Source organism: Apodemus sylvaticus, chromosome 4, assembly GCF_947179515.1.
Source record: "Apodemus sylvaticus chromosome 4, mApoSyl1.1, whole genome shotgun sequence".
NCBI classification, from domain to species: domain Eukaryota; kingdom Metazoa; phylum Chordata; class Mammalia; order Rodentia; family Muridae; genus Apodemus; species Apodemus sylvaticus.
Genome location: NC_067475.1, coordinates 53,070,297 through 53,083,986, shown reverse-complemented (window position 1 = coordinate 53,083,986; position 13,690 = coordinate 53,070,297). Strand labels below are relative to the sequence as shown.

The 13,690-nt window shown below is 38.9% G+C and overlaps 1 pseudogene; it reads left to right on the top strand.

The window, feature by feature from the left end:
- The first annotated feature begins 840 nt into the window (after nt 1-840).
- On the top strand, nt 841-1,411 carry LOC127683573 (ATP synthase subunit O, mitochondrial-like; annotated as a pseudogene).
- Nucleotides 1,412-13,690: the final 12,279 nt, after the last annotated feature.

The window sequence follows — 13,690 nt, the reverse complement described above, 5'->3', positions numbered from 1 at the left end:
GTAGGAGTCCTGGATGGGACATAGGTTACATGTTCTATTAAGAAGCCAGGTTTCTGCACTTCTACACTGTGTGTAATCCCTTGGGATTTTTTTATTCATGTTCAACATTTAAGACAGTTTAACATGAAGACTGAGATGTAATATCTTCACTTGAAAAGTATACATTTTAGTCTCAATAAGAATTATTTGGTGGCTTGGTAGGTATCTCATTGGATAAAGATCCTTGCTGCCTGAAGCATGAGGACCTGGGTTCACGTTCTCATACTCAAATAAATACTGGTTGGGAATAGTATCTCACCTATAATCCTAGGACACTGAAGCTGAAGATATTGGCTCCTTGAGGCAAGATTGCTAGCCATATTAGCTGAATTAGTCCTAGATTCAATGGAGAAACCACTCTACAATGTAGATGGTGAAAAATAGTCAGAAAGGCACCCACCGATGACTCTAGGACTCCAGATGAATGTGCGCACACAGACATATGTGCCTGTGTACTAAAAATCTCATATACACATAAGTATATACAGCATATGCAAAAACATAAAAAGGAAAAAGTACAAAGAAATGTTCAAGAACTTAATAAGGTATTTCAAATAGAAGTTTATTTTAAAATTCAAAAACACTTATTTCAAAACTTAAAGAAAAAACAAGGAAGTGAACCCAGATCAGTGGAAAATGGTGAACAGATATTTTTGTTTGTTAAACTTATTTAATGGACATTGTAGTTGCTGTTATTATTTATTACTACAAAATCATGAAGTTAAAAACTAGGAAATTCAGAAGATAGTTACATAAAACCCTACTATTTGTAAGTCAATTAAAAATATAATTTAGGAAAAGATGGCCACCCCAGCAGTGTCCAGTCTGTCCCAACAGGCATAGAGCTTCAGTACATCTGTGGCCAGGCCCTTTGCCAAGCTTATGTGCCCCCTGCTTAGATATATGGCATTGAAGGTCATTGCACCACTTCTGGTTTTTTTTTTTTTCTGCTGCATCTAGAAAGAATAAGCTAGACCAAGTGCAAAGGAGTTGCTGCTGCTAGAACAACTCCCGAAGGATGCCAAGGTGTCTCTTACTCTTCTGAATTCTTACATTAAGCACTGTATCAAAGTGAAAACCCTGAAAGACATTGAAACAAGGGAAATATTTTCTCCACCGATGTCCAACCTTATCAGTTTACTAGTTGAAAATGGTTCCCTAAGCAACCAGGGAGTCATCTCTGCCTTTTTGACCATAGTGAGTGTTTACCCTGGAAAAATGAGTTGTACTGTGTGCATATCATCTCCTTTCGATGAAGCTGTTCTTGCTGAGTTAATGACAGTGCTTATGGAGCTTCCCAAGTCAAGGCCAAGTATTGAAATTTGAGGTTAAGACTGACCCATCAATCATGGATCAGAAGGTTGCTCATTGATATACTTGCAAAGACCAGAAGCTCAGCCAGGCCTTGTGGGAGGTGCTTTAAAGGTTCCATCACCTGTAAAAGTTCTCATCCTTAGAGTAACAGTAAAATGCTTCCTGAACAGATAATAAACAAACACATAAACAGACAAACAAACAAATAAAGAGATAACATAAAAATAAGTTAGAAGTAAGATACAAGGCACAGCTGCATAAAGCTGCTCTTAGAAGCTATGAGTATTAAATGGAAGTCCCAGTGCTACGTGGGGAATACCTTCTTATGAGCTGTCGGGTAAAGAGGCTCTAGAATATCCCACAAGCAAATATTGACTTTTGCCATTTCTCCTTGTTGCCTACCAGAACTACATGATAAAACCCTATTGAGTTGTAATCAAGTTGGACTTAAGCTGGGACCTTCCTTTTTAGTGGCTAGCTTCCTCCATGGTACTAGATGTTGCTATGCAGGATGTTGTGGGAGAAAAGTCACCAATATTCTTCACCAGCTGTAAACCTGATGAACTACAGCACCAAGCTACTATTCAAGGTGTGCCAACTAGTGTAATAATAGCATAACTTATGGTGCAACTAACCACTGTAGAGTTGGATTTGAGGCTTTTTTCACAGCATAGAATTTATAAATATTCTATAATCCTGGTTAAAAGCCCCTGAATAGAGAGGTGATAGGATCTAGGAGGGAGAGATCTTATTTCTGCTTTTTAACATCATTAGCATAGTGCCTTTACATTACTTACATTGGTACACATAGAAAAATTGCTACTCAGACTTAGTGGAATATTTCTTTGTAATGAATAGTATGGCTATGCAAGATATTGGGAAGAAGGCATTGTTAAGTGCTCAATCCTAAAGCAATACATATATAACTCTCTTTTGGCTCAGATAATCATGAGCAAAATGGCCTGGAAAGAATGAAAAGGCTGGAAGAGTGGGAGAAGGATTCCAAATGCTGTCTTACCAGCATGACACAGCCATTGCAACCATCTCACAGCACTTGCAATTACTGACACTAGGCCTGAAAAAGGCTGTCCCTATGAAAAGTCACACTTGGATCTGGGGAGGAGCTCCTTCACCATGGTTGGATTGTGAGAGGTGAGACAGGCAGTAATTGCTGTCTGTGATTTTCTCCATTGGTAAGTTTATCAGGATCTCAAGAATTGATCTAAACCCATGGTCACAAAGATACCTCTGGCTAAACTCTGTGCGCCATGAAACAAACAAAAAGAGAATGTTGAGAAGAGTCTTGGTTAAAGGAGGGGCATTGTTCAGAAGTGGCAAAGAGGTAAGAAAGATTGGGGGTTAAGAGTAACAAGAATGGAGGTCCTTGATCCACTTGGAGTGAAGTTTAGTACATGGAGATAAGAATGGATCAATTCGCATTCTTCTGCATGCTGACCTCCAATAGATCCAGCACCATTTGTTAAAAAGGCTATCTTTTTTCCACTGGATGTTTTTGGCTCCTTTGTCAAAGATCAAGTGACCATAGGTGTGTGGATTCATTTCTGGATCTTCAATTCTATTCCATTGGTCCACTTGTCTGTCACTGTGCCAATACCATGCAGTTTTTAACACTATTGCTCTGTAGTATTGCTTGAAGTCAGGGATACTGATTCCCCCAGAATATCTTTTGTTGTTGAAAATAGTTTTAGCTATCCTGGGTTTCTTGTTATTCCAGATGAATTTGAGAATCGCTTTTTCTAACTCTGTGAAGAACTGAGTTGGGATTTTGATGGGGATTGCATTGAATCTGTAGATCACTTTTGGCAAGATGGCCATTTTAACTATATTAATCCTGCCAATCCATGAGCATGGCAGATTTTTCCATTTTCTGAGGTCTTCTTTGATTTCCTTCTTCAGAGACCTGAAGTTCTTGCCATATAGATCTTTCACTTTTTGGTTAGAGTCACACCAAGATACTTTATATTGTTTGTGGCTATTTTGAAGGGTGTCATTTCCCTAACTTCTTTCTCAGCCTGTTTATCCTTTGAGTATAGGAAGGCTACTGATTTGCTTGAGTTGATTTTATAACCAGCCACTTTGCTGAAGTTGTTTATCAGCTGTAGGAGTTCTCTGGTGGAGGTTTTCAGGGCACTTAAGTAGACTATCATGTCATCTGCAAATAGTGATAATTTGACTTCTTCCTTTCCAATTTGTATCCCCTTGACCTCCTTATGTTGTCTAATTGCTCTAGCTAGAACTTCAAGGACTATATTGAAAAGATATGGAGAGAGAGGACAGCCTTGTAAACCAGACACACGGAAACTAATAGAAAAGAAACTGGGGAAGACCCTTGAGGACATGGGCACAGGGGAAAAGTTCCTGAACAGATCACCAATAGCTTATGCTTTAAGATCAAGAATTGACAAATGGAACCTCATAAAATTACAAAGTTTCTGTAAGGCAAAGGACACTGTTAAAAGGACAAAACGGCAACCATCAAATTGGGAAAGGATATTCACCAACCCCACATCTGATAGAGGGCTAATATCCCATATATACAACGAACTCAAGAAGTTAGACCCCAGGGAAACAAATAACCCTATTAAAAAATGGGGTACAGATCTTAACAAAAAAATTTTCACCTGAAGAAATTCGGATGGCCGAGAGACACCTTAAGAAGTGCTCAACTTCATTAGTCATTAGGGAAATGCAGATCAAAACAACCCTGAGGTTTCACCTTATACCAGTCAGAATGGCTAAGGTCAAAAACTCAGGAGACAGCAGGTGTTGGCAAGGATGTGGAGAAAGAAGAACACTCCTCCACTGCTGGTGGGGCTGTAAGATGGTACAACCACTGTGGAAATCAATCTGGAGGTTCCTCAGAAAACTGGACATGAGACTTCCAGAGGACTCTGCTATACCTCTCCTGGGTATATACCCAAAGGATTCCCTGGCATGCAATAAAGACACATGCTCTATTATGTTCATAGCAGCCTTATTTATAATAGCCAGAAGCTGGAAAGAACCCAGATGCCCTTCAAAGGAGGAATGGATACAGAAAATGTGGTATATTTACACAATGGAATACTACTCAGCAATTAGAAACAATGAATTCACAAAATTTTTAGACAAATGGTTTGATCTGGAAAATATCATCCTAAGTGAGGTAACCCAATCACAAAAGAATGCACATGGAATGCAATCTCTGATAAGTGGATATTAATTAGCCCAGAAGCCCTGAATACCCAAGGCACAAATTGCATAACAAATGACTCCCATGAAGAAGTATGGAGAGGGTCCTGATCCTGGAAAGGATTGATCTAGCATGGGAAGGGAATATAAGGACAGAGAAAAAGGAGGGAGGTGATTGGAGAAGGGATGGAGAGAAGAAGGTTTATGGGACATATGGGGAGTTGGGATCCGGGAAATGGGAAATCATTTGGAATGTAAACAAAGAATATAGAAAATAAAAATATTTAAAAAAAAGAGTAACAAGAATGAATTGCATATGTATATATAATTGTGAAAGGACAAATTTAGTAAGTTAAAGAGACCAGCATGCCTGAAGAGTGATAACTGTTGATTATCTCTTGGACTTCCAAGCACTTGCACACACCTCACATCCACACACACACACATACATACACACACACACACACACACACAAGTATACGTGCACGCATAAAAATAAAACACATGCACAACAGAAAATCATCAACCAACAAAATCTTGAAGGCCTCTGATGTCTTATACATAGTCACCACCATGATGGCATTCAACTCTTCTTTGAGAAGCTCATACCCACAGAAATTCTATTTCTTTTAACTCCTATGCTTAAAATCTATATGAAAATATATTTTAATAAACCACAGAACAACTCTGGTAAAAAAACTATGAAATTAAAACTTATTAAGAATTAAGCAGTGATTCTCAACCTTCCTAATACTGTGACCCTTTAAAAGTTCCTCAAGCTATGATGACTCCAACCATAAAATTATTTTCATAACTATAATTTTGCTACTGTAATATTTCTGGAGATAAGGGTTTTCCATAGGGGTTGCAACCCAAGGGTTAGGAAATGCTGAAATGGAGAAATAAAATACATTTGATAAGGAAAGCAGTTTGAGTAGTGACTGTGAGGCAAGAAAGGAGACAGCTGTAAAAGCAAGGAGTGTGGGGAGGCAACGGGAAAGGGGAACCCATGAGGGAAAAGTACAAGGAAACACATGTGTGATGATGCTAAGATAAAACCTTTCATTTTGTTGAAGCAATGGCTAGTTTTAATTGTCAATTTGATAGAACCTAGATCACATGGGAAGAGACTCCTACAAATCATTTTCTAGATCATTGGTTCTCAACCTACCTAATTATGTGACCCTTTAAAATAGTTCTTCATTTTGTGATGACCCTGACACCATAAAAATATTTTTGTTGTGGCTATAATTTTGCTACTGTTATTAACTATAATATAAAGGATTTTTGAGATAGAGGCTTTCCAAAGGGATTACAGCTCTTTTAGGGCTGAGAACCAGTAGTGTAGAAAAAGTGGCCTCTGAGGATTTCTGCGGAGGATTTTCTTGATAGCATTAACTCATTCAGGAAGACCCCGTCCACCATAGGTGGCACCATTCCCTGAAGTTGGGCCCTAGTCTCTGTAAAAGCTGAGCAGTAAGCATGTATATAGTCATTCTCTTGCTGTTCTTCACTGTGGAAGTGAATCACTTCTTCAAGTTCATGCCAAAGTTTCTCACAATAAAAGACTTGTAATCTAGAATCAATGCCTTCCTTACTTAAAATTGATTTTGTCTGGGAATTTTACTGCAGCCATAGGAAGTAGAACCATGAGAGCAGCTAACTAAACAAGACTGCTAAAAATACTAGTTCAAGACATCTTTCTGCTTTTTTATACTATAATTTTTTATCTGATTATAATTTTGAAAAATTTCAAGGGCGTGATTTCTTGTGTACAGTTCAAACGCAGAAAGTTTCCCTCATCTGAAGTTCTTTTGGTCATGATGAGTATTCATTTCTTGACCCAGTGCCATTCTGTCTTAGAGGATGGAATATTGCCAGTGTACTTCCACAGCAAGTACAGAGACAGTAGGTATATTACTTCTCTCACACAAGAGGCATTGGGACGGTGATGGAAGTGCAGTTTCTCTGGAATTTGAACATGATAATGAGTTGGTTTTTCTTAGCATGAAGCTACTATTTCTCTTCAAACAGCCTTTTTTTCCCCTTAGAGAAAATTGTCTAATTAGATCTAGAAGGTGCTGTAAAGCACAAGAAGACCCGACCTTGAGGGAATCCCTTGATTTTGTTGCATACTAATTTGCATGTCGCCCTTCGAATGAGGGTGAGAATGACTAAAATATTTTCTAAACTGTGTGTTGTTCTCAGAACACATTGACTGTTCTTAAGATGAATATTTCAAAGCTGTGTGTTTCCAGAGATTTTTGACCTGTACGAAACTGTTTGCTTCAAGCTGCTTCTTTTCTTCTTAGTTTTTTTCTTTCAAGACAGAAAAAAATTTTGTATACATACTACATTGTTTTATGTATTTAGTGAAAACATAGATAGGAATTTATATCTTTTTGAAACTTCAGAGGTAAAAATGGATTATATCATGAATAGTTCAGAGGGACAACTTAATGGTCATTGAAAAATACAGATGACTATAAGGTCAGGCAGGAAACTGACAGGGAATCATGTCATGGGAAGAAAAAAAAAGCAATGTGTGCTGAGGAAAACATGTCCAGTTTAATGCAGAGAAGTGCTGTTGAGATCCAGCAGGACAGTTGCCAGAATGCATGATAGAGTCATAGAACTTGAATTTTTGTTTGGCAGTTGTCAATGTATCAGAATACTTCAGCAGCTACATAGTAGGTCTGAGGACTGGAATCAGTCTATAGGCCAGGAGTTTGCTTCCTCTGGAGAAACAAATTTCTACAATATGTTTCAACAATTATCAGTCACTTCTCTAAGGAACTGTTCCCTTTAGATACTATTAAACAGTATGTGTCAATTCTTGCCCTATTTTCTTTCTGCTTTATCCTTAAGGAGGAAAACAATGACTATGAATCATTTTCTGTATACAAATGCAATGCATTTGAAGACTTGAGCACCCACAGAGAACCTATTAATCTCCTAGTGAAATGGTAGCAAAATGTTCTTATTATATTGCTCACATACAGTTTCCTCAGGACTTCAGCTAAGAGGATTTAATAGGGCCCTGTTTAAGAATGGAGGAAAAAGCTGTATCTTCTCACAGTGGGGTTTCTCTAAATCACTAAAATAACTCCTGATTGAACTGAAAGCTCTTGATATGCTTAAATATGCTTAATTAGCCCTAAGACTGAACACTTAGTCAAAACATATTGTCATTGAGTGAAACAACCTCAGAGACAAATCCTAATAATCAGAGTTGCTTTGGTAGGGAATGGGCTGAAACCATCCTGCCTTCTATGTTCCTGTGCACGTCCAGACTCATCCAAACACTGCTATTCAGGAAGTAAATTCTATGTTCATAAGGTGATGGGACTCAGCACTATGTTCTCTCCTTGCATGAACCATTTTATCTGTTCATAAAACTTTATATTGTATTCTTACATTATTGATCATTATCTCTGGTCTCATTCAACCATTTTTACCAATGGTAACAATTTGAAGGCTTATGTAGACAATCAAGTGACCTTTTTTTCTCTCTCTCTCTCCCTTTTTCATTGGATATTTTATTTACTTACATTTCAAAGGTTATCCCCTTTCCTGGTTTCCCTTCTGAAAACGTCCTATCCCATCCCCCTCCCCTGCTTCTATGAGGATGTTCCCCCACCCACCTATCCACTCATCCACCCACTCACCCACCCACCCACTCATCCACTCCTGACTCTGCCTCCCTGTCCTGGCATTCCCCTACAATGGGGCATTGTGCCTTCACAGGACCAAGGGCCTTTCCTCCCATTGATGTCCCACTGGGCCATCCTCTACTAATTATGTGGCTGGAGACATCGGTTACTCCATGTGTACTCTTTGATTGGTGGTTTAGACCATGGGAGCTCTGGGGTTCTGGTTGGTTAATATTGTTGTTCTTCCTATGGGGCTGCAAATCTCTTCAGCTTTATCAGTTTTTCCCCTAACGTCTTCATTGGGGTCCCTGTGCAGTCCAATGATTAGCTGCAACCTTCCGCATCTGTATAGTTAAGGCTCTGACTGAGCCTCTCAGGAGACACCTATATCAGGCTCCTGTCAGCAAGCACTTCTTGGCATCAGCAATAGTGTCTGGGTTTGGAGTCTGCATATGGGATGCATCTCCAGGCAGTCTCTGGATGGCCTTTCCTTCAGTCTATAATCCACTCTTTGTCCGCATATTTTCTTTAGACAGGAACAATTCTGGGTTAAAATTTTGTAAATGAAGGATAGTCCCATCCCTCAACTGGGGGCCTCACCTAACCTCTGGAGGTTCTCTCTCCCTTTGGTGGATATTGCAGCTAATGTCATCCCTGTTGCATCCTGACAGCCACTTGCTTTCCTGGCATCTGGGACTTTCTGGTGGCTACCCACAGTTCTCCATTTCCCATTGCTACACACTTCTGTTAAATTTCCTGATTCTCTGTACATCATTCCCATTTCCTCCTCTACCTGACCCAGCCCCCTTTGTCCCCTCCCCCTCCTCTCTTGCTCCTAGGTCCCTCCCAGACTCTACTTCCGGTGATTATTGATTATTTTGTCCTCCCTTCTAAGTAGGACTCAAGCATCCACCCTTTGGTTTTCCTTCTTCTTGAGCTTCATATGGTCTGCAAGTTGTATTGAGGGTATTCTGAGCTTCTTGCCTTGTATGAATCTATCTATCAGGGAGTACATACCAAGCATGCTCTTTTGCGACTGGATTACCTCACTCTGGATGATATTTCCTAGTACCATCCATTTGTCTGTGAATTTCATAAAGTCATTGTTTTTCATAGCTGAGTAGAACTCAATGTATCACATGTATCACATTTTCTATATCCACTTGACTTAGTCAGGATTTCTATTCCTGCACAAATATGACCAAGAAGCAAGTTGGGGAGGAAAGAGTTATTCACCTTACACTTTCCACATTGCTGTTGATCACAAAAGAAAGTTAGGACCGGAACTCAAGCCAGTCAGGAGGCAGGAGTTGATGCAGTGGCCATGGAAGGATGTTAATTACTGACTTGCTTAAATGCCTTACAGCTGGATCTCATGGAGGCATTTCCTCAACTGAAGCTCCTTTCTCTGTGATAACTCCAGCCTATGTCAAGATGACACACAAAACCAGCCAGTACAATTGGCCCCTTGTCAACTTGAAACATGAACACATCACTATTAAGCCTCAACCCTTACTTTCTTATTCATCCCCAAGATCTGAATAACTTTTAAAGTCCCACACTCTTTGGGACTTTTAATATGCAAATTCTTACATATTAAAATTTCAATCCCTTTAAAATATCCAGTCTCTTTTAAAATCCGAAATCTTTTTTTACAATTAGAAGTCTCTTAATTGTGGGCTCAACTAAAATACCTTCTTATTTCAAGAGGGAAAAATATCAGGGCACAGGTCACAAGCAAAAGCAAAATCAAACTCCAGCTGTCCAATGTCTAGGATCCACTCAAGACCTTCTGGGCTCCTTCCAGGGTGTGGATCACTTTTCCAGCTCTGCCCTTTTTACCACATACCTTGTTTTCTAGGCTCCAGCTGCCTGTAATCCATGGCTACTGCTGTTCTTGGTGGTCATCTCATGGCACTGGCATTTCTAAAACACTGTTGTCTTCTGCTGTAACTAGACTTTAGCAATAGCCTCTCATAGGCTCTCTTCATGGTGCCAAGCCTCAACTCCTATGCATGACCCCTTCAGTCTTGGGCCATCAATTGCAACTGAGGTTGCACCTTCACCAATGGCCTTCCATGGCCTCTCACAGTGCCAAGCCTCAGCTGCTCTTCATGACTCCTTCATGCCTTCAAAAACAGTACTATCTGGGTGACTCTTATGCATTACCAAGTCCTGCCACAGCACAAGGTACAATCTTGGCTATCTGTGGAACACAGCCTCTGTGCTCTCAGAAAACACTTCCCAGAAGCTTTCATCTCAGTCATGCTTGTCTCTTCTTAATCACCCTTAATTTCTTAGCTCCAGCTAACCAGCATCAATAGTCCCAATAATGCAAAGTTTTTGCTTTAATAGTTCTGTTATCTTGTTAATCACAGCTGATTTTTCAGCCCCAGCTAACCAAAACCACAGAATCTTCACAATCAAAATAGCAATGGCCCTGATAAGTGTCTTTAATCTTTCCTTTGAAATTTCACAAGCCAGGCCTCCATCTTCTGCATTGTTCTCAACATTATCTTCCAAGCTCCTACAGAACATCCCACCGAGCTCTTAACACTGAATGGATCTTCTAGCCCAAAGTTCAAAAGTCCTTTCACAGACCTCCACCAAACATGGGCAGGTTGTTACAGGAATATACCACTATGCTGGTACCAATTTGTCTTAGTCAGGGTTTCTATTCCTGCACAAACATCATGGCCAAGAAGCAAATTGGGGAGGAACGGGCTTATTCAGCTTACTCTTTCCACATTACTGCTGATCACCAAAGGATGTCAGGACTGGAACTCAAGTAGGTCAAGAGGCAGGAGTTGTTGTAGTGGCCATGGAGGGATGTTACTTACTGGCTTGCTTCCCCTGGCTTCCTCAGTTTGCTTTCTTATAGAACTCAAGACCACCAGCCTAGGAATGGTAGCACTCACAATGGGCTCTCCCTCCTTAATTACTAATTGAGACAATGCCTTAAAGATGGATCTCATGGAGGCATTTCCTCAATTGAAGGTCTTTTCTCTGTGATAACTCCAGCCTGTGTCAAGTTGACACACAAAACCATCCAGCACACCATTCCTCTGTTGAGAGACATCTTGGTTGTTTCCAGCTTCTGTGTTATAAAGAAGGCTGCTATCAATACAGTGGAGCATGTGTACTTGTTAAATGTTGGAGCATCTTTTGGGTATATGCTCAGGAGTAGTATAGCTGAGTCCCCAGGTAGTACTTTGTCCAATTTTCTGAGGAACCATCAGGCTGATTTCCAGAGTGGTTGTCCCAGTTTGTAATCCTGATCTTAACTTCAAGCAATCAGGGTCCATTTTACTACATACTCTGATAAACAAGGATGGGTGCCTAAATTTAGCATTGTAAACTCTGCTTCAACATTGCATAACTATGTGTTTTAATTTATATATATATATATATATATTTATATATATATATATATATATATATATATATATATATATATTACTTATTTGTGGAGTGTGTGGGTCTGTGTGTTTGTATTGTCAGCATGCACGTTTGCATCTATGTGTGTACAAATGTGTTCTGGAATGAGTGTGCACTTGTATGCTCATGCATGTGGAAGTCAATAGCTGATATTAAGATTATCTTCCCACTACTCTTCCATCTTGTTCTTTGATGTGCAGCTTGCATAGAACTTGTCAATATGAACAGTCCAACTAGTCATTTAGCTGTATGGATCGCTTGTCTTAGCTTCCTGAAGCTGGGTTTCCATGCAGGACACCTTTTTTATTTTTATTTATTTATTTATTTATTTATTTATTTATTGTAGCGTGTAGAGATCGGTATTCTGAGCCTCTTGTTTGCGTGATATGCATTTTAGAAGCAGAACCATTCACATATAATTAGGTTTGCTTTTTTCCTCCTAGATCTGTTCATCCTAGTCATTTTCTTTGTCCCAATCCTCACTATACCCTTTTACTCCCAATCTTTTCTCTCCCTCCTTATTGCTTATCAGTTTGTAACAAGTCTTTTTGTGTATTTTAGTATTTTTATCTGTCTTCAAAAAAATGATGGTTCCCATTTTTCTCATTTTGTTTCTGTTGTTGTGATAAAATATCCTCAATAAAAGTAAAATAAGGGGATGTTATCTTGGTTATAGTCCAAGGTTACAGTCCACCACTGGGGGAAAAGCTGTATGAGGAACTCAAAGTAGCTACACATATAATGTTGTAAGTCAAAAGAATGGAGAAAATGAACTCTCCCAAGTTGTCTGCTTGTTTCTGCTGATACTCACCTAGTGTTTCCCCCACTCTTACAGTTCAGAGCCAAGCATATAAAATGCTGTAACCCATAGGTCCTCTTACCCAAGTCAAGACAATCTCCTACATACATAGCCATAGGTTAACCTAATTAAGATCAGTATATGCCGAGACACTGAGAAATTACTTTCTAGATAATTTTAGGTAGTGGCAAGTTAACAATTAAAAATTAACCATTATCACATTTTTGAGAGAAGAGGTTATCAAATCCTTAGCACATTATAAACCCGCTTCTTACTCATATCTGATTTGTAGGAAGATAAGACAGTCTCTATGATATGATAGAAAACCAGTGAAGGCTAAATGAATACAGGGAGCCCATATATATTCTAAACAGGTTCCAATCAAAGTCTTTTGAACCCAATTTGGATTCATAAAATCCTTTCAGTAGAAATTGACCTTCCAAACAATGACCATTTCCATTGTTTGGAATGCTTTATTTCCATTATCTCTTATCTAGTCAAAACTAAAGACCAGTAAAATCCAATGAGATTAAGTATAAGGACATTATATTCAAGGAGTCTGGATTTTAGAGTCATTCCAGAATATATGATTGCACAGACTCATCTTCTCAAGTGAAAGCTAATTGTTCTTTCTAAACACTGAGGGTATCAGCCATTGTAAATGGTAGGTCAAACTAACTTGTGTAGTACTGCCTTCTCAGAAATATACTGCAAAATGTGACTATAAACATAAATGAACCTCAAAGGCATCTGTTATGGGATCAAGCACACTGAGCAAGCCACGGAGAGCCAGTTGGTAAGCAGAGTTCATACATAGTGTGTGCTTCAATTCTTGCCTCCATAGTCCTGCTTGTGTAATTGGCTTTCCCCAGTTATAGACTATAAATTGTAAAATGAAATAAATCCATTTCTCCCTGTATTTTTGTTGGTGTTTATTGTCTTTATTATAGCACTAGAAAGCATACTTAAACTACATTTAATAATTATTTGAATACCAAAGGTAATATCATCTTTAATTATAAAATATTCATAATAAATTTCAGGGGATACAGCTCTCTCATATAGGGAAAGAAAAACACAGGTAGGAAAGTTTTTTATTCCCGGAAGAAATTACATTGTAGTAATATCATTTCTGCCATGCTTTTGCAAAGATCTTTGTCTTTGAAGAAACTCCTAACTGATAAGGACCATTTTACAGCTGTTTGAAATTTTAGCTTTTTTGGTAATCGCCTTCTATGGAATGTGATCCAATTGT